We start from the raw sequence: 18,994 nt of genomic DNA on the forward strand, positions 1-18,994 counted from the left end.
CTTTCTTATTTTCTTTCAACCACAGCTGCACCGTGAGTGGGATTTATTGAGCCTCTACATGGATCAAAATTCTCCTGAGAGAGAGGAGCCATTACGGTGACAGTTTGTGAGGTGCTTTTGACTTATCCATTAAGGTTTGAACTCACACCATGATGTGAGTTTTAATGAGACTGGTTCCATGTCAGGGTCTGTGCCTCCCAGCAAAAGCACATAGGTGGGGATAAAAAGGAAAGACAAAGCATTAGAGGTAGAGAAGTTCATACTAGATGCAAATTCAGCCGGTATGCCTGATATGAAAAGCATAACCTCCTAATATCCAAAGTCTGACATCCAACTCCCAAACCGTTCCACCTTTGTCTAAGAATTTTCTCGTCTTAAATTCAGATCTGACAACATTTCCATTTAATACTGCTGTCTCCATCTCCAGCTGGCAGAAGTGCTGTAAATGAAAGAAAGCCTTCACATAGTCACATTACACTATATCTTCAAAGTGGCGTGAGAGCCCAGATGGAAGAGATCTTGTAGTTTGATTGAAATTATTTAATCTCTGCCCATCTGTTTGCTTCCAAGCCTGAACCTCCAGCATGTGTTGCCTTATGCTAGAAGGAAACTCAAAAGATTGTTGCTAAATAGTTCAGACTTCATGTTTTGCCAAATTTGAATATTTAAACTGACTCACCAAGGTTACATTTGGGAACCTAAGAATCAAAACACATTGATAGCTTGAGTCCAGGTTGTTGTTGATGAAGAACTTGGGTGTCATCTCCAAGGACACTCTCGGATAGAAGCCTATCGAGTCATCTGCAGTGAGAACTTAGCTGTCTCACCCTCTCCCACTAACCAGCTGTCTAACCAACAGCATGAAGCCAGAATGTTTTGCTTCTTTTTTTTTTTTTTTTTTGCAATGCACTACATGAAGCTTTTAGATGGAAACTTTGTCCCTAAAGAAAAGGCCAGGAAATGAGAATTGTGTTCCTGAATAAACTGGGGTATAGCCTGTGCAAATATCAGCAGGGTGAAAACATACTCTTTCACTCCAAGCAATCTCTTGAAAGGATCTCTGGTTTTGATGGAGGTAGGGAACATTTCAAAGCCTCAAGTAAAAAAATAACATGGGGGCCACAAATGTGTGTGGAAGTCCATTTGGATTGCTATTGTAATGCCCTTGACCACTGTTTTTACCAACTGCTGTCTGGTACACCTGCTCGCTGCTCTGCCAATCTGCTTGGCAGCTTTTCCAATTGTTTACATGCATGCAAATTAGTTTTTATGCATGCTTAATAACCTTTTGTCCACTCATAATTATATGATATCAATAACTGTCATCTAAGCTTGAAGAAACAACTCACTTATATCAACTCTGCAATGTGTCTTCTTTGGAATTGCGATGAGTATCGAAATTATTATTATTACTTTTTGATGGGACTTTTATATTTTTCGAGTAGAGATTTATGGTTGCCAAGCTTATTCTGAATTCAACCGATGTGAGGTTATACGACAATTTTAGCTATTTTAGAAAGGCTTTGAACCTGAAATTTTATTAGACCTTTTACAACTTTTGATGGAAGAAGTGAGTGTTTCAAAGCCTCAAGAAAAAACTGACAATGGGGCCACAGTTGTGTGTGGAAGTCCAAGCTAGGTCCCATGTGACTGCTATTACAATGCTCTTGACCACTGTTTTAACTAACTGCTGTCTAGTAAACCTGCCCACAGCTCTGTCTTCTTTGGAACTCTGATGAGTATCGGAATTATTGGGACTTTTATATTTTTCTAATAGAGGCATTTATGATAGCCAAGATTAGAATTTCATTTAGACAGAGAGATTCATTTTTTGGGAAAACGTTTGATGGCACAGCATTTCAAAGCCTCAAGAAAAGAAAAAAAAAGGAAAAAAAAAACTGTCATGAGGGCTGAAATTGTGTGTGGAAGTCCATTTTAAGCTCTGTTTGACTGTTACTGTAATGCTCTTGACCACTGTTTTTACCAACTGCTGTCTAATACACCAGCCTGCTGTTCTGCCAGTCTGTTTGCAGCTTTTTCAATTGTTTAAATGCATGCAAATTCCTTTTTAAGCATCCTAAATAATCTTTTGTCCACTCATAATCATATGACATCAAAAACTTTCATCTAAAGCTTGAGGAAACATATCACTTGCATCAACTTCAAGACTGTAATTTTTGTCTTCTTAGGAACTGAAATGAGTATAGGAATTTAGTTATTGGGACTTTTATAGTTTTTCTGGCAGTTTTTATTAGGTTTATCAAATTTCTCAGGAGAATCTCGCCCTGAGAGACACAGTATTACTGATATTTGCACTCATCCATCATTGTGGCTTGACAACACGAAAACACTGAGACCCTGAAAGTAATTACTCAATAATGTAGTTACAGCTGCCTAATGTGAGGGACTCAAAACTGGAGGACTCCGCCAAGCTCAGGGCGCTTCTGATGAAGGTTTTAATCACAGACGAAGGCAGACTGACCTGCCTTTGGGGTCACCAAACATTAGACGGGATGGAGTGTCTCTCTATATTTTCAGATGAGGTGAGTGGCAGCACATTGGAAATGATGGGCATCCCTTCCATTCCCTTTGGACATGACCCAACTCCTATAATGGTCAGCCCTGGTAAATCTGTTGCGTGGGTGGCTGGAGCACAAAGGTCTGTTTAATTCTGTGTGGATCGCTTGGTCCTGCCAATGAATGACAAGTTGGAGTCCCTAAATGCCAAGTATCTATAAATGGGTTGACCATTTTACAAATAAACAACTTCATGTTGTGGACAAAGACATGTGAAAGTGTGAATGATTGAATTGGGAAGTAAGAAAGCTTAATATCAATGTCAGTTCATAATGCATATTCAATTTAGGAGTCACGCTTATAATTTAGCTACATGCCTATGATTAATTACCCTATACACCCACGTCGAAAATGAATTAAACACCCAATTAATTAATAAATGTGTTGTGCAATAAAGACAACATAATTCAGTATGCAAAACTATAGAAATCACCATTGATAAACCATTCTTTTACTCATTACAGTTCCAAAGAAGATGCAAAAATACAAAATCACTGTCAAAACTTGATGTTGATATACTACAACGAGACCATTGCTGGCACAACAATATGGTAAAGGACACTAATGTTCAATCAATGCTGACATGTATTACTGACAGTTTTTTTCATTAGAAAATATGTAGGGCGTTTATGGTTGCCAAGCAATGTAGCAACTTGGGCCTATACCAAATTCTACTGATTTGATCCAATTGTAGCTATTTTAAAACAGCTTTGAACATGGTTCACTAAATAAGAATTTACATGCATGTTGCTTTACATGCTGTAGAAACTTGCCATCAAAGTCAGGATATAACAGAAGAAAAAAAAAAAACACACCACGAGGTCAAATAATGAAATAAATAAACAAACAAATAAATAATAGTATAGGCATGGATGAATTACTCACTACAATATGCATTTAGAAAATAAATAAGGTTCATTTTAATTTCACGCCAACTTTAATACTTTTTAATTGGAATATGCTATCCTATTTCAGCAATTTTACAACTGCATTAAACAGTATGGTTTAATGGATGGCTTAACCAATCAGAATTTAGAGTCATTTTTAAGACTACTTTATTAGGCCTTATTGTAGCGTGTAAACCTTTCCATGTTATAATAGTCCGAATAAATAATTCGTCTAGGCTACTATTTCCATTAGTTCATTAGCTGAACTTGCGAACTGGGTATCTGTAGATAATCGATGGTCTTGTAAATAATCGTTAACGCGGTATATCATAACGGGAATCAGTCGTTACTCGAAGACCCCGGATGTGAGGAGCATGCATTTAGTTTGTAAACAAAAACGGCATATTAGCAGGAGAGTAATTTTTCAATCAAGAACAATTTTCACTCAGAAATTGCTAGTAAATTTCACAATCAATTACAAAGAAACAGTAACAGAATGAGCAAGAAAATATAAAGTATAAAAACTGGAAAGATTAATTTCTTGTAAAATGCACTCCAACAATCTTTGTTTTAATTTCAACTTTGAAAAATCATTTTTATAGATCATTTACTCACAGCTGCTAGACACGCACCAAAAGCCTTAAAACTCTTATTTTGATTTATATTGGAGCATTAACTATCCTTCTTATTTATAATATTTTACAGCTTTGAGCTTACATTTCTTGTAAGTACGACCGAACCTGTCACTAAAAACATCAAAAGAGTTTGCTTGTATTCTGTGCATTAGGGTAGATGAATAGTAGAAAGGATGGAAGGATGAAGACGTATTCCGGATGATATAATGCAATGCTCGCGGTGCAGTAACTCATTAAAGTTCAGTGGCGCTGCGGTTCAGCTTTAGGACCCGGGGAAGCAGAGCGCAGTGACAGCGCGTGGAAAGGTCGGTATGCTTTACCGCGCACGCACCGCAGCAGCAGCGCGTGAGAACGCGCATAAAGACACTATCCATCGGTTCACTCCGGTGCCTGCCTCGCTTTTTTTTCTGTGTGGTTGAACTGCCATAGACTAAAGCTCACCTTCGTTTCCCCGCGCATCTAAATTTCCAGGTGCTGACCATCCATTGGAAAGTTACGCACGGTTTATTGGAGAGATGGAAGAGTAGTTTGACTTCTGTTCTTGGAATTATCAAGCATCGTCTGTGATCAGGAAAGTGGGTAAGAGATTCTCTTTTCATACTTGCGTTTTGTGCACTAAAGCCTTTCAGTCAACTTGCATAATTCCTTGCGTTTTTGGGTGTTTGGATTTGATTTTTGAATAGAAGTGAAGTGCAAAGTATCTTATTCAGCCTGAAGGGTTTTGTGCATCAGGAAACTTTCTATTGGATATGTATTGCATGAAACAGAGATACATTTTGATCAAAAAATCATAAAAAATAAGATGCACTCAGTGTTAGGATTTTATCAGTCTTAAGAAGGATGCCTGTGGTTTTGTGCTGCATTTAAGACACTGCATTGAAAGTGGAAATGTGTAGTTACCTTAGGTGTAGCTTTTCTGTGTGATCTCACTTTTCTAATGTGTCCTAATGTAGTCAGATTGATTTAGGTTGATTGTAGTTGTTGGACTTGGAACATATGAATCAGCTGGTTTAGATGCGTTTTTATATTATTATAAATGGGATGAAGTGAACCTCTTTTGTGCATGGTAGAGGTATAGATCATTGACTAGATCACCATAGCTACAGCTATTATCATATAACATAATACAAGCTTTTTAAAGTTTGCATGCAATAATTTAAATAAAGTAATATATATTCTCATAGAGAGACAGTTGTCATTTAAGTCTATCTAAAAGTCTAATTGCTTCTGCAGAGTAAGTGGACTATAGACTCATGGCCCTGAGATCAGAATTTTGCTTAGACTTGCATTTAAGGAGAACAGTGGACTGCTGAAACAGCGTACAGTCACACTGCTTATTGGTGATCAGCCCTTTAACCCACATGTTCTTTAATTTTTCAGATCTTTTCCTCTAAACTAATTAAACCCCAGCAGACAGACATTATTAAAGCTTTAGCCTGCAGTTTTACCACAGAATAGCATGCACTTTTCAGACTATTATGAATAAACGTTTTGGTCAATTTGATCTCTTCAAGAACACATTCAATGCATTTTTGGTTTCTGTGACACCAACCAGGAGTAAAATCTTTGACATAGGGTTTTATTATAAAAATAGGGGTGTTAAACTGATATATAGGCATATATTTAAAAGCTATTTAAGAGGTCTGTGTCTCTCAGACCACTCATGCCTTGAGCTCATGAAATTGGGAGCTGACTCTGGTGCTGAAAGCATACATGTGTGGTTTAGCCCGTTTAGAGAAATTTTCAAATTTAATTCCTGTTTTGAGGTTGAAATTTTGTTCCTTGTTAAATTCTAAAATAGCAATCTGATACATAAATATATTTTTGTACTATTAAAAGTGTCTTAGTGTCTGTAAAACTCCAGACAGAGCATGAGAGCAGTCCTCAGTGTGTGGAAGTGAGAGGTGTCCCTGCTGAAAGTTTTAAAGAAGAGCCAGGTGTGCTTGGAATACATAAATGTATTTTTAACGGGTAACGTCCTTCATAAATGTATGAAATGGAGAATATGTCCATGAATTAATCATCGCTCTCAACGTGCCACCTTTGTTTAATCCAGTGATTAGAATATAGTCTTTTGTACTATGCTGCGCTATGCCCAAGAGAAATCAGCCCAGTGCGGTCTTTCAATAAAGCTGAAAATATTTCAAATTACATAAAGCATGACCCGCTACAGTTCATTGTATATGAAATCAAGCCTCAATTAAGATCGATGGCGGGGAGACACTGAGCTTTGCCATTGTGAATCTTTTCTAATCACAGCAAATGAAAGGCATCTTCATCAAAGATCAACATTTAATTTTCTTTGTGTGAGTGTGAAACAATTCGTGCTCTGAAAAAAAAAAAATAGTGAACAGATGCCACCAAAGTGATTGTATAGCCTCTCATGACATTTGCATGTGTGTGCATGTGTGAACCACACAATACATACGGTCTCTAAGGTATTTGGGCTGTCAGTTTGATCTCATTTAGTGTTGTTATCCAGCCAGGTGCTGTAATTTAAAATTCAACGTTCCAGCACACTCTTCATTTGATGATAAAGTACTTTTTGGTGCCCTTTTTTGGAGCCTCTCTAGGGGTCCTTTGGCAGCCCAGTAAAGTGTGACTAGTTTTAAGTCCTATGAATTGTATTACTCATGGGTTTCGATTAAAAACTGAATTTGAGGGTTCTGAAGAAAGCAGGTGGACCAGTGGTCTGTAAAATACTCTATTCCTTGCTTCTGTCTGGGCTCTTTAGGTGGCTGGACCCATGCGTGACCTCCATAATGTCATGTGATTCACCTCAGTGAGTTCTTCCCTGGCATGCCAATTTCTAGACAGCGTTGCTTGATAGACAGTTCTGGACCAGAGCCAAAGTCGCTAGATTGCCATCTCTTCTTCTATCTCATTTTTCTTCTTTCTACTGTGTGTACGTCCGCAGGAGGTCTGACAGGAAATGCGTGACGGAACAGACTTTGCTTGGCTGGTGGTGTTCGGAAATATAATTTTGTAATTTGACACACTACATGGCCAAAAATTATGTGACCACCCCCTTGTGATTGTAAAATTTTGTGTAGGCCCTTCAATTCATGATAAATCTAAAGGCTACAGTATACAGTAGCCACTTTTGTGTGTGTGTGTGTGTATATATATATATATATATATATATATATATATGTTTGTGTGTTTAAAAACTTGCAAAAATAATACAATTTAATATAACTGATTTCTATTTAAACATATTTTAAAATGTAATTTAAATTGAATTTTCAGCATCATTTCTCCAGTCTTCAGTGTTACATGATCCTTCAGAAATCATTCTAATATGATGATTTGCTGAAACATTTCTTACTATATTATCAGTGTTGAAAACAGTGGTGCTGCTTAAGAATTTTTAGGAACTACTGAAAAATTCTCATTGGTCATCCACTAGATCTAAACAGAACCTACTGTTGAAATGGTAACATCCTGAAAGTATTTTGGAAATTATTTGTTAATTTGAGCTGTTTTGCGAGCTTAAGAAATTGTAACATTGGAGAAAAAGTTCTGTATTGATGGTTTGTGTGAATAAAGTCACAATTTTAATGGTAAGACATCTGCTGACAGAGCTTGAGCAAATTACTGACACACTTAATCCATGCCATTTACCTGTAAGATGTCTATCAGAAATCACAATCAATTTTGTAGAGGAAAGAAATTTCAGATTGGGGAGATGCATAAGCAAAAGACCAAGTGGACAAAGAAATTTGTCTGCAGATTAAAATTTCCAAAATGATATAGTTTTTTCAGCATTTTGTTATGTAGATATAGATGTTTTAATGGTAGCAATACAGATGAAATATGTTAAGTCGTTGTACATGGTATTGGAAAAAGTAATCAGGCCATTTTACTGCAATTTGTTGTGCTTCATGTGTGAAAGTGGCTAATTATAGAGAATTATAGATAATAACAATGTTGAACCAGCATCATGATTCCCCCGCCCTCCCTGCCCCCCTGCACGGATGGTCCGCATACAACAGCGTAAGCGCAAGGTGATTTTTGAGACAGAGCGAGTCAAGTAGGTGATACTGTGCATGTGTTGAGCTCATCTGTCCGTGATCATCCACGGTTGAGTAGGCTATACTTTGAAAACTGTGCGTGAGACGGAATGGAACGCGGAAAGTGAAGTATACCACGGGCCTTTAGTGGTCAGCTGCAGAGCGTTCAGAGTTGAAGATGAAAATATCTAGTGGAAAATGAGAATGTTATGTTTTTAAGGATATAATTGTTTTCAATTTTGTTTTCCATCTAGCCAAAGTAGTTTCTCCGATGCTGGTTAGGGACTGTGTTTGGGGATCAGGGGTTGGAAAGCAAGAGGTGGTTCTTGAGTGAAACAGTATGAACATGAATTGTATCATCATTCTACACCTGTCTGTCCTCGATACCACACCCCCACGGCCGTCATTTCCCTTGCCACTTCCGATCCGTCTCTGTTGCTCTTTTCTTGGATAAACGCGTACAATCCAAAGAGGAACGCAACTCCAGTCCTCACGGCAAATCTGAGGCTTATCACAGAAATTGGATTTTAGCCTGCTTGCTGCAGCCAATGGGGAAGTGCTGATACTGTCTGGCCCGGACCGTGGAGGTTAAATATCGTACAGTGTCTAAGGAATTCAGAATTGGAAATGGAAAATTTGCAATTCCACAAAAGCAGCGCACACTGTATGGTCTGTTCTCAGGAAATGACTGGTTATCAGTGGACTTATCGTTCAATAACCACAGACCTGAATAGCCCATGGCTGTTAATAAATCTCGCTCACCCTCTTTCTCTCCTCTTCACTCGCTCTCTGTCTTTGGGGAATTGTGGAGATAGATTATTTGTTGCGCATGTGGATGTGACCAGATGTCCTCTGGGTAGGTTTGCCTGAATTGTTTCCTGTCTTGTACCGCTGTCCCGAGGAAACCCTGTGTGTGTAACAGATGTCAGAGACCCGGTTTCATGACCCCTGTGTAAGTGTGTAATCTGAAGGGAAGACCTGACAGATCGTAGCCCTCACCCTGATGTAGAAAAGTGCCACATATTCTATCAGGCCCTTAAGCAAGCAAACAGAATGTTATCTCAGTTATACCTTAGTGTTTATGGCTACCCTTGACCCTTAGTAGTTCTCCATAAAATATTTCCACACCTTCATGTTATGCTCATGTTTGCATACAATACACAACCTTTCAAAAGTTTGTGGTCGGTAAGATTTTTAGAATCTCTTATGTTCACCAAGGCTTCATTTATTTGATCAAAAATGAAGTAAAAACAGTAATGTGATTAGAAATATTGTTACAATTAAATTTTAAAGTTTGAATATATTTTAAAATATAATTTATTCTTTTGATTCCATATCAATGTTGAAAATCGATTTGCTGCTTAATAGTTTTGTGGAAACAATAATGCATTTTTTGGGGGGATTCTTTGATGAATAGAAAGTTTAAAAAGACAGCATTTTGAGTTTATTTTTTTTAAACAATTTGAAAAAGTACAGTACCTTTTAAACAATTTAATGCATCCTTGCTGAATAAAATTAATTTCCTAGAAAATGTTTACTGACCTCAAACTTTTGATCTTTTCCATCCAGACATTTCATGGAGACCGTAAATGAAAAAAATAAAGAGACATTGCAGAGAGGATGCATATATGAACTATAAAGTGTTTTTTGCCTACTGCAGTTCTTGTAAAAAACAGGGTTAGGAATTTTAAAGTCCATTTTAGAGCTTTGGTAGAGCATAAGAACTTTATCACAGAAATATATTGTTTGAATCCAAAAGACTTGGACTACAGTGCACAAGTCAAATGGCCCAATTTTTTTATGCACTTTTGGATTTTCTCCATTTTGAGCATACTCAAAACAAAGAGCAATGGCAAAGTCATGGGTTTCTATTTTCATTGAATGTAGGATAAATGCATACATTGAAAGCCAAATGCATGTATATTTTGGATAGACATGGCCACTATTAACTATATACTGTACCAGCATTTTTCCTTTTTTTTTCATGTGAAATAGGACCTTACATGTTTAGAAATGACTTTGGGGGGAATAAATAATGTCAGAATTTTAATTATTTGGTGAATTGTTCCTTTAACTCCAATGCTAACTCTAGTAGAACAGAACAGATTTTTTTGAATGTCACATTATGAGATGAAATGCAATTAGCTGTAAATATATACAAATTAATAATTAAATAATTTATAGGAACTCATTAATTTAACAAATGCTCATTATGTCCTCCATGTTCCATAAAAGATCTTTAGTTCATATCGTATGAAATCTCTAAGCTGACATATCTTAGTCATTATCCGCTTATAGTTTATCGTAGCCTTTGGCGCGCCCCACAGCATCACCGAGAGGGATGTGACTGCAAAGTCATCACACTAAGCACTGAGAATATCATAACAGCATAAGCGGACACCCTACAAACACGGTTTACAAAAAGAAGTCCCCGTTTTTTCATTTGTATCCTCAGCCGTTTGGTGTTTCATAATTTAGCAGGTTTTAATGTCATAAAACAGCTTGGGGCTCAGCGGGGGTTTGGGGAGATAATTGGGGTGTTTTTCATCTTCACTGGTTCTTAAATGTGCTTTTTAAGTCAGGACTTTCCTGTGGCCCATGTGAAGTACAGCCAGCGCTTCTCATCTCGGTCTCTGGGGGAGGGGGGAAGCGGGTGGTTGTGGGTGGGTGGGGGGGGGTGTCTTTTCAAATGGTCACTTCAGTAGGTGCTTTTCTCTTTCTACAGTCAGGCATGAATTGAAAGAAGCCACTCTGCTTTCAATGACGTCTCTCATTCTGTCAGGCATTAAAATGTCAGTTTTACCATAAAAATGGAGATTATTGTAATGCAGTTTTGGCACAATGAACTGTGCCGTTACAGACTAGTTGTGCATGATGATGTTGAACTTTTCTAATGTGCTTATAATTGCCAATTTTTTTTCTCAGCTGTTTGTTTGCACCTCTGTAAAATCAGATGTTCTTCAGAGTAGTTTTAATTCATTGTTTTGTGTTTGCTAGGCGGTTTCTTGCAGGCCCACCCTCAAGTCTCTGTCGACTTGCAAATTTATGAGATTTTATTCACCTGTTTTATAAAATTAATAGCTCACCTCTTGTTAACAAGCTGTGCAATTCATATTTGTAGCACAAACATGGTTAGTCAAAAAAGGATTTTTCTCATTGCTGCGTCTTGCAGAACAGCTTATATTTTGTTTGTTCGTCTATGTATGTGCCATTTCTGAGAACACGTTGAGTGTAAACTCCTCCGTGCATGTGTGCGCCGTCTGTGGTGGTTTGTGCTTCACACCACAGTGAATGTGTCAAACAAGGCTAAAAACCCACTGAAGTCTCTTTACCTAGACTCCGCTGCCAGTGTGAAGAGACAGTATCGGCTAGTCAGTGTGTCAGTTTTCAATTCATATGACATATCAGCACTCTTGTGACATTAGCGGCGAAGTTCATATTTGGTAGCACAACACCTGGTTTTACAAAGCCTACAAACCTTGACATACTGTGCTATCGCGTCAGGTGCAGAGACAGCTTCGGCTTGCCATTTCTTCAGTTATGTATGTGCCATTTACTGCGCACAATGATTGAGTAGGATACTTCCTCAGTGGATGTGTTGGCATCTGCTGGTGGTTTCTGTGCTTCCAGAGCCTACATGTGTCAAACTTGGCTACTGCTTTGTTGTGAGACAGCATGGTGCCCTGGTTCTCAATTACTCTTTTCAGTATCGCGCATCTACGCTGCTTTGATAATACTCATTAAATTCACCATGATCAAGGCGGGCGTGAATTTTTACAGCTGACAAAAGCCATAAGCCCTCCAGTAATTTACTGCCTTGCAGAGCTAAGCAAAACACCCAATTATGGTACCCATTCTCTTGTTGCCAGGTTTGGTGGCCATCTTCCAGTCATTTAAACTTATACCTACAGTGTCACCCACGTAAGAACCACAAGCAGTTTGCATAACCAACCAACTCGCAACAAAAATGCAAACACAACCGCAAACACAAAAAACACAGCTTTCACTTGAGACCATAGAGTTTGATGTGCAGGTGTAACTGTGCAACTGATAACTACTTCACAAACATATCCAAACCACTCAACACACACTTTCTTCAAGGTCAGCAAAGAACAACGGGCAGTCAGATGTGAATCTTATTCAGCTGCTGGGTTTAACAGGTACAACAGTGTTGGAAAAACATTGAAGTACTTCATTAATTTGCATAGAACTGTTCCTGCAAGTAATTTGAAATGTTTGTATGCACCAAAAAATTATTACGTAAATTTTGTGCATGGACTCTTCCTAGAGAAAGTCCACAAACATCCATGTATGGTGGGACAGAATAAAGTATAACATTTATGTGAAAATGTTTTAGTAAGAATACTTATGTGATTGACAATGTACAGCAATTCTCACCAAATATTTGATTCGTTGTATTGGATGCAAAACAGTATAATTGGACAGTCATCCTAAATCCACCGATTAGACAGATGAATCAAAAACTGTATAATGACAGTCTTCTAAATCACCGATTAGACAATGTGCTTGTTCTTCGTGTCTATAGTAAAATTAGTCAAGGTGATACAATATTTATTTATTTATCAAGTGAAAAAGAAGAGATTTATTTATTTATTTAGTAAGTAAAGTGGATTAATGTACAGTAGTAATCTGGTCATTAACTCAAAATAAATCCAGTCAAGGTGATACAAGACATTTAGGTTCATGTGACACTGAAGACTGGAGTAATGGTGTTGAAAATTCAGCTTTCCATCACAGCAATAAATTACATTTTAGAATATATGAAAATAGAGAACAGTTATTTAAATATAAAAAAAATAAGAAGAGTTTTTATTTACTTGTAATTATTTCGCAATATTATGCTGTTATATTTTTGACAAGAACAAAATTTTACCAACCTCAAACTTAAGATCAGTAAATTAATAAAAAAAAACCATTAAAATGAACAAAATTTCACCAACCTCAAACTTAAGATCAGTAGATTGATTTAGAAGAATCCCTCAACTTTTGAGATTTAATGCTTTGTAAAGGACCAAACATAAAGACAAAAGAAGATGAATCGAGGAGCATGCATTCAGATCAGAGTGTTCTTTCGGTTGAATATGGGTCCTTAGGTTATTGATGTGACTTGTTAATTGAGGTGAGGGACTGAGTTGACTTAAACCCCCCCTTGAAATTGGTTCTCATATGTCATTGCCTGCGAGTTTTAAATGGTCAGACATCTAACAACAAGGTTGTGGGTTAAGTGAGGGTCAGGTGAGAAATTGTGGTGACTCATTTTATTCTATCCGTCTTTGGCTCCAGCACAAAGATACTTGATGGTGTCCCAGATACCTCCAATATTTCTAATTTCTCATTTAATGAAACATCATTTGACACTTGCTACTCAAAATTTGTCATTATAATGAATGTTCTGCTGTCTGACAAATAGTCCACTGCCCTGAGGTTCTGGACAGATGCCAATTTTTCTGTTTGTTACTGGTTGGTTTTAATAATCGTCCCCTCTGTCTCTTTCCTCTGGATGTCTGATTGGACTATCCTATCCTGCCATTTTGTCCTGTATTCGGCCCGGTGGTCATCACCCATCTGTATTCCGCGGCCCGGTGTTCATCACCCAACCTATCCCCGTCAGGCTTTTGGCAAGGGAACTATTATTTACTACTTTGGCCAGCTTTCCCCTTGAAGACAGTTGCTGTGTTGTTAGAGCGACACCTCCTGTAACAGTCCAATAGTGTCCACGTAGCTGCCAGACTTTGGACTTGCAACTTTAGTTTTGGCCCTGTTTGGAGTTTATTTCTGTGCCAAGAAGACTTTACAAAACAGCATGCAAAGTGATTATTTTGTTTTGCAAGCAGTTTAAAGGAGGGTTTATTCAGGATAGATTGTACCAAAACTATGTTGTATGGAAAAATGAATTCAAATAATTCAGTGTCCTTCAATAATGACTTTACAGAAAGCGGCAAACAAAATAGCCAAAAATGTATTTCATAGATTTGATTTGTTGATTACAGAGGAAGAAGGCAATGGACTGCAATGCTTTCTCCTGTTGGGTCCGTGTACTTTTGCGTCCATTCGTTTTTCGTTTTTTAACCCAGAAATGAAATACGGAAAATGCGGTTTCTTCTTTAAGCGTCCATTCGTTTTTCGTTTTTTCACCCATAATGAAATACGGAAAATGCGTGTTTCTTCTTTATGGTTCAAACACTGATGCATTAGAATAAGATACCAAACTAATATTTCAGTATTCAAAATTCGTATTTCATAGAAATCGTAAAAATGATATAAATCTTGTGTTTTTTTTTAATGTATATAAATTCCTAAATTTAATGTTCTACCATTTTTAGCGTCCTCTATTACAGACGCAGCGCCCTCTCGCTCTAACTGACGTATCTACCATTAACTGTTTTATAAAACCTTCAACTTTAGCGTCAATATTTAAATGATCTTAAACATACTGTACACAGACTGCCTGAATGGCACTGGATGGCGCTTGGATAAAAATGGTATGCTAAATGCATAAATTGTAAATTATCTTAAAGTGCCCCTATTTTATGCCATTTTCTAAGGTTCCAGAGTTTTTTTTTTTGGTGAGTCTTCTACAATAGTTTTACATGCCTGCAAGGTCCAAACAACCCTTATCGTTTCCTCAGAATATGCATTTAATATCACCTTATTTTCCAACTATTCTCAAACGATTTGTTCGAGCAGTTCTAAGATTCAGTCTCTTCTAAACCCCTCTTATGGTTGAGCCTCATTGATTATAACGGATTTTTGAGATCGGGATAAAACTGAAATGAATGACAGCTTTTATAATTATTATAAGGGAGCGCAGAGCGCGCTTTCTTGGCCAATTCATTCAGAATTCCAATAAATTTAGTTTTTCATGATGCTGTTTGACTAGTGACAGCTGCACGCTGCAAACATCTGCATATAGACTGCAACCAAAATGGTCGCATTTTTTCACAATTTTTTGAGAATGTGCGAGTTCAGATTTGACGTGGTCGCATTTGTGGCTAGTGCATGGTCTGCCCTGCTCCAAAGCATCTGCTCCATACTGTAGCAGGAGTCAGATTTCACTGATCACATGAAGAGAGGCGCTTTCAGTGACTGGTATGGTTTATACTTGCAGCATCAGCACGAGCGCGAAGGTGCGAGCAACGCTCGGCAAAAATGACGCAAATATTAAGGAAATGATGGAAGACGGCGGATTTGGATTTCACACTAAAATAAAATAAAAGACTGCTTCATAAACCAGAGAAGGTGAACATATTGGTATTCTTGTGGAAACAACAACAACAACAACAAAAACATGCAAGTCCTGTCAGCGACAGCCAGTTTAGTTTCACTTTCTTTTTTGTTTTCAAAAAGCTTGTTATCTTTGCTGTTTACCTCACGTTACGCCATGGAGGCTTTCTTTATTATTATTATTTGTTGTTGTTGTTTGTTTTTTATTTATTTCATTCCTCGCTGTTTGCTAAACATTCTGTAATTTATTAGTCTGTGTATATAATAGCATGTGGAGCCATGCCTCATCTTACTAGTTTTTGTTAATAAACGTTAGGCTATCTCGTTTGTCATTATAGCTTATATATATATATTATAGTTTTATTGTTGTTGTGCTTTTTAATTAAGTATAACAATTAATCAAACTTTTGTTTTAGTCTTAAAAAATGAAAAGTGGTATAGATATAGCCTAAGCAAAACAGACAATTATCTTTTCTTGTAAAACCGTGACACAAAGATCGCTAATTCGAAGTGAAAGCGTCCAAAGTCTGACTTATAAACACAGCAAAAGAGGAATTCCCATTCACAAATTTTAAATCACAAATGATACTGATGAAAAGAACTGGTTGAATGTTGAACAATCGTTACCATATAAATATAAACTATGATAAAAGTTAATCAGCATGCATTGATTAATGCCATGCTGTAGTAAAAAAACAAAACAAAAAAAAACCTGCGACCAAATGATGTGCTCCTGCGACCAACTGAGAAAAGTCGAAAAAAACAGAGACCATTGGGAAGAAATGAGTCTAGAGCCCTGTAGCCTAAACACGGCATTATGCGAATGCCACTATCAGTGAACAGGGCAAAAATATGTCAAAATGTATAAGGTAAACTTATCAAAAACAACATATCCCACTGTACGTGCACTGAGCGACCAGGCATGGGTCCTCTCCAATAACCCATACAGCACACAAAGTTATGACAAAATTATATCCCAATATATAATTTTATGATGATAGATTTCCCAAGGATTCTGCAATGTCTATTTTAAAAATAATATCTGTATCAAGTCTTTGCATTGTTCCAAAGAAGGCTCTAGTTTCTCATGTGAAAGTGCGGGAGAAGCATCACTAAATTTGGCCAAAGAAAACTTGTTAAAATCGACATCGATATTATTTTTTTTCCAAATGTTAATTTTTGCATTTTAACAAAAACTCATTAACATTTTCTGTGCAAAAAAATCATTATAGAACATATTGTACGTTTTCGGGCATTTTGTGTGTATTCTAATTTCAATTTTGGTTTTTTATAGCATTTAAAAAATTTTCCTTTTTTCGTTTTTAGGTTTGGACGCAAAAGTACACGGACCCTGTTGGTTAGTTTTTTATTCATTGCACTTTTTTCATTTTTGCATTTTTAAAAAATGTTAAAAAAAAATATGTTCAAATGACTTTAGTCAGACAATAATTCAGATTTTCGGTTTGAATTTGATTTTGACGTGTGTATTATAGTACATTGTAGTTTTATTGTGTTTATTAATATTAGCTTTTATTTTTATATTTTCAATTTTCCTTTTAATTTTAGTTTTTCTTTTTGTCATTTATTTATTTAATTTGCCTTTTTTATATTTCTATAATTAATTTTAACTTTTATTTTATTTCAGTTTTAGTGATTTTGTTATGCTTTTGTAATTTTTCTTAGTTTTTTCAGTATTTCTATAATTTATTTTAGTCTTTTTTTTTCTTTTTCAGTTTTAGTGATTTTATTACTTAAACCTAAAATTATTTCCAACAACATTTTTTTCTTTTCTTTTCTTTTTTTCTTTTAATCTTTGTATTATAACAGTCATTATTTTCAGTCTGGTGCTTTGTGATCAAGACTTTTGAACAATTTTCTATTCAGTATATAGTTGTGGGTAGCTTATGAAATGAAGCGACGCCTTTATCCAAAACCCCTCCCCAAAGCCACACCCTCCACTTGTTTTCCAAAGGAAGTGGCCCACCATAGATGCCCAAGGTCAGCATTCACGTTGAAGCCATTCCTGTCGTCCCTCCCCCATGTTTTTTTTTCAACAAAAAGATTCCTTTCATCCACAAGATACTTTAGCAAAGCCCTCCACCGCCTGCGATGCTTTTAATATTTCCTGACGTGCTCTATTAGGCCCCTCAATGTAGTATTTTTACAAACACAACTGAGATTGGCTACACCGGCCGCCCATCCGTCTGCCTGCGTGTCAGCAAGTCAGAGTCAAACTAAGACGGATGGAGGCCTGCCTCCACCCCAGCTCCTGACCAATGCCTTGGGGCCTCTCCACTTATTGAAATGATCTAATGTAGATTCAGACTCGACAGGGAGGGATATCTGTCTATATCAACCTGCAGGAGACAGAAATGTGTGTGTGTGTGTGTGTGTGGTGGCTTCTTAAAGAAAGAGTTGGGTTGCTGCTGTGTCTTTGTAATTGAAAGCAAAAGAGAAATAACCCAGTGGAACATTAAGCAGAGGACGCTTGCCTCTGGACACGTCTTATGCACTCATTGAGAGGTGGACATAAGGAGAGATGTGAAGAATGAAGGGGACAGGGGTCATAAAATGTATATCTGTAACACTATGGGTCATTTCATACCATTGTTATTTTTTGCTTTTGTCACTGGAGATATAAATGGACACATTGTCAAAATTGAACAAATGTTTTTGTTCTGATTTGTATTGCCGATGGAGATACTCTTGTTTTGTTGCTTTTGTTGTGTTTTGTTGACTCTGGAAGAATGCCATGGTGATAATATTAACAATGATAGCAGTAGCAGCAATAACAAAAGTCTTGCAGTTTGCAGTGTATGTTGTGAATAGGAAATCGAGGCTCATTGATCTGTGGTGGCGTTTTTAATCGTGTTTCAAATTGATTGTTTCATTCAGTTTGTATCAATTCAGTTTGATCTTCTAAGGTTGCACTTGGGAATACGTCATAAAGTTTCCTTAAAATATAGATACAGTATATTTGATTTATTAAGTTTCATTAAGGCCTCATTTTAACATTTGATGCGGCCATGCAGGTCTAGCAGAAAATGGTTAAATGCTTGCTTAATGGACTTTTTTTATTGTTAAAGCAAATACACCAGCAGAACGGTGAATAATTGGATCTGTGATTTGGTTTATGAGAAAACAGTGCTGAGAAATGAATTGAGGACAGAAAAGGAGATCAAAATTGATTTTTTAAAATGGGAATTTAAGTGACAAATATATTCACTGAAAAACACAGTTGGCCAGACGAAAACATGTTTGCTTCAACCAGATATGAAATGAATAGTTTATCCAATGTGAAAGTTTTGTCACCATTTATTCACCGTCATGTCATTCCAAACCTGTATGATTGTTTCACTGAATATTCACACAACCAAAACATAATTGAGACCAGAAAATTGACCAAAGAAGCAGCCCATACATGTTTTACACTACATTTTTGAAGTCTTCTGAAGCCATACATTATCTTTATGCAAGGAACAAACCAGATTTGAACTTGTAAACATGGCATATTGTATAGTAATTGACATTAAGCTGGTGATATGTTTGCTTATGCCAAGTATTCCAAGTGAACCTCTCCTTTAGTGTTCTATACAGAAGAAAGAACATCATACGCTCTTTAAAATAAAGGCCCCAA

General features: G+C 36.8%; 1 long non-coding RNA gene across 1 annotated transcript in view; it reads left to right on the forward strand.

Moving 5' to 3' along the window:
- The first annotated feature begins 4,349 nt into the window (after positions 1 to 4,349).
- Positions 4,350 to 18,994, forward strand: part of LOC109104138 — an 83,372-nt gene continuing 68,727 nt past the window's right edge. The window contains exon 1 of the long non-coding RNA XR_006161820.1: positions 4,350 to 4,678. This is a non-coding gene — a long non-coding RNA (uncharacterized LOC109104138). The remainder of the gene's footprint in view (positions 4,679 to 18,994) is intronic.

The sequence above is a fragment of the Cyprinus carpio genome, chromosome A15 (assembly GCF_018340385.1).
Source record: "Cyprinus carpio isolate SPL01 chromosome A15, ASM1834038v1, whole genome shotgun sequence".
Classification (NCBI taxonomy): domain Eukaryota; kingdom Metazoa; phylum Chordata; class Actinopteri; order Cypriniformes; family Cyprinidae; genus Cyprinus; species Cyprinus carpio.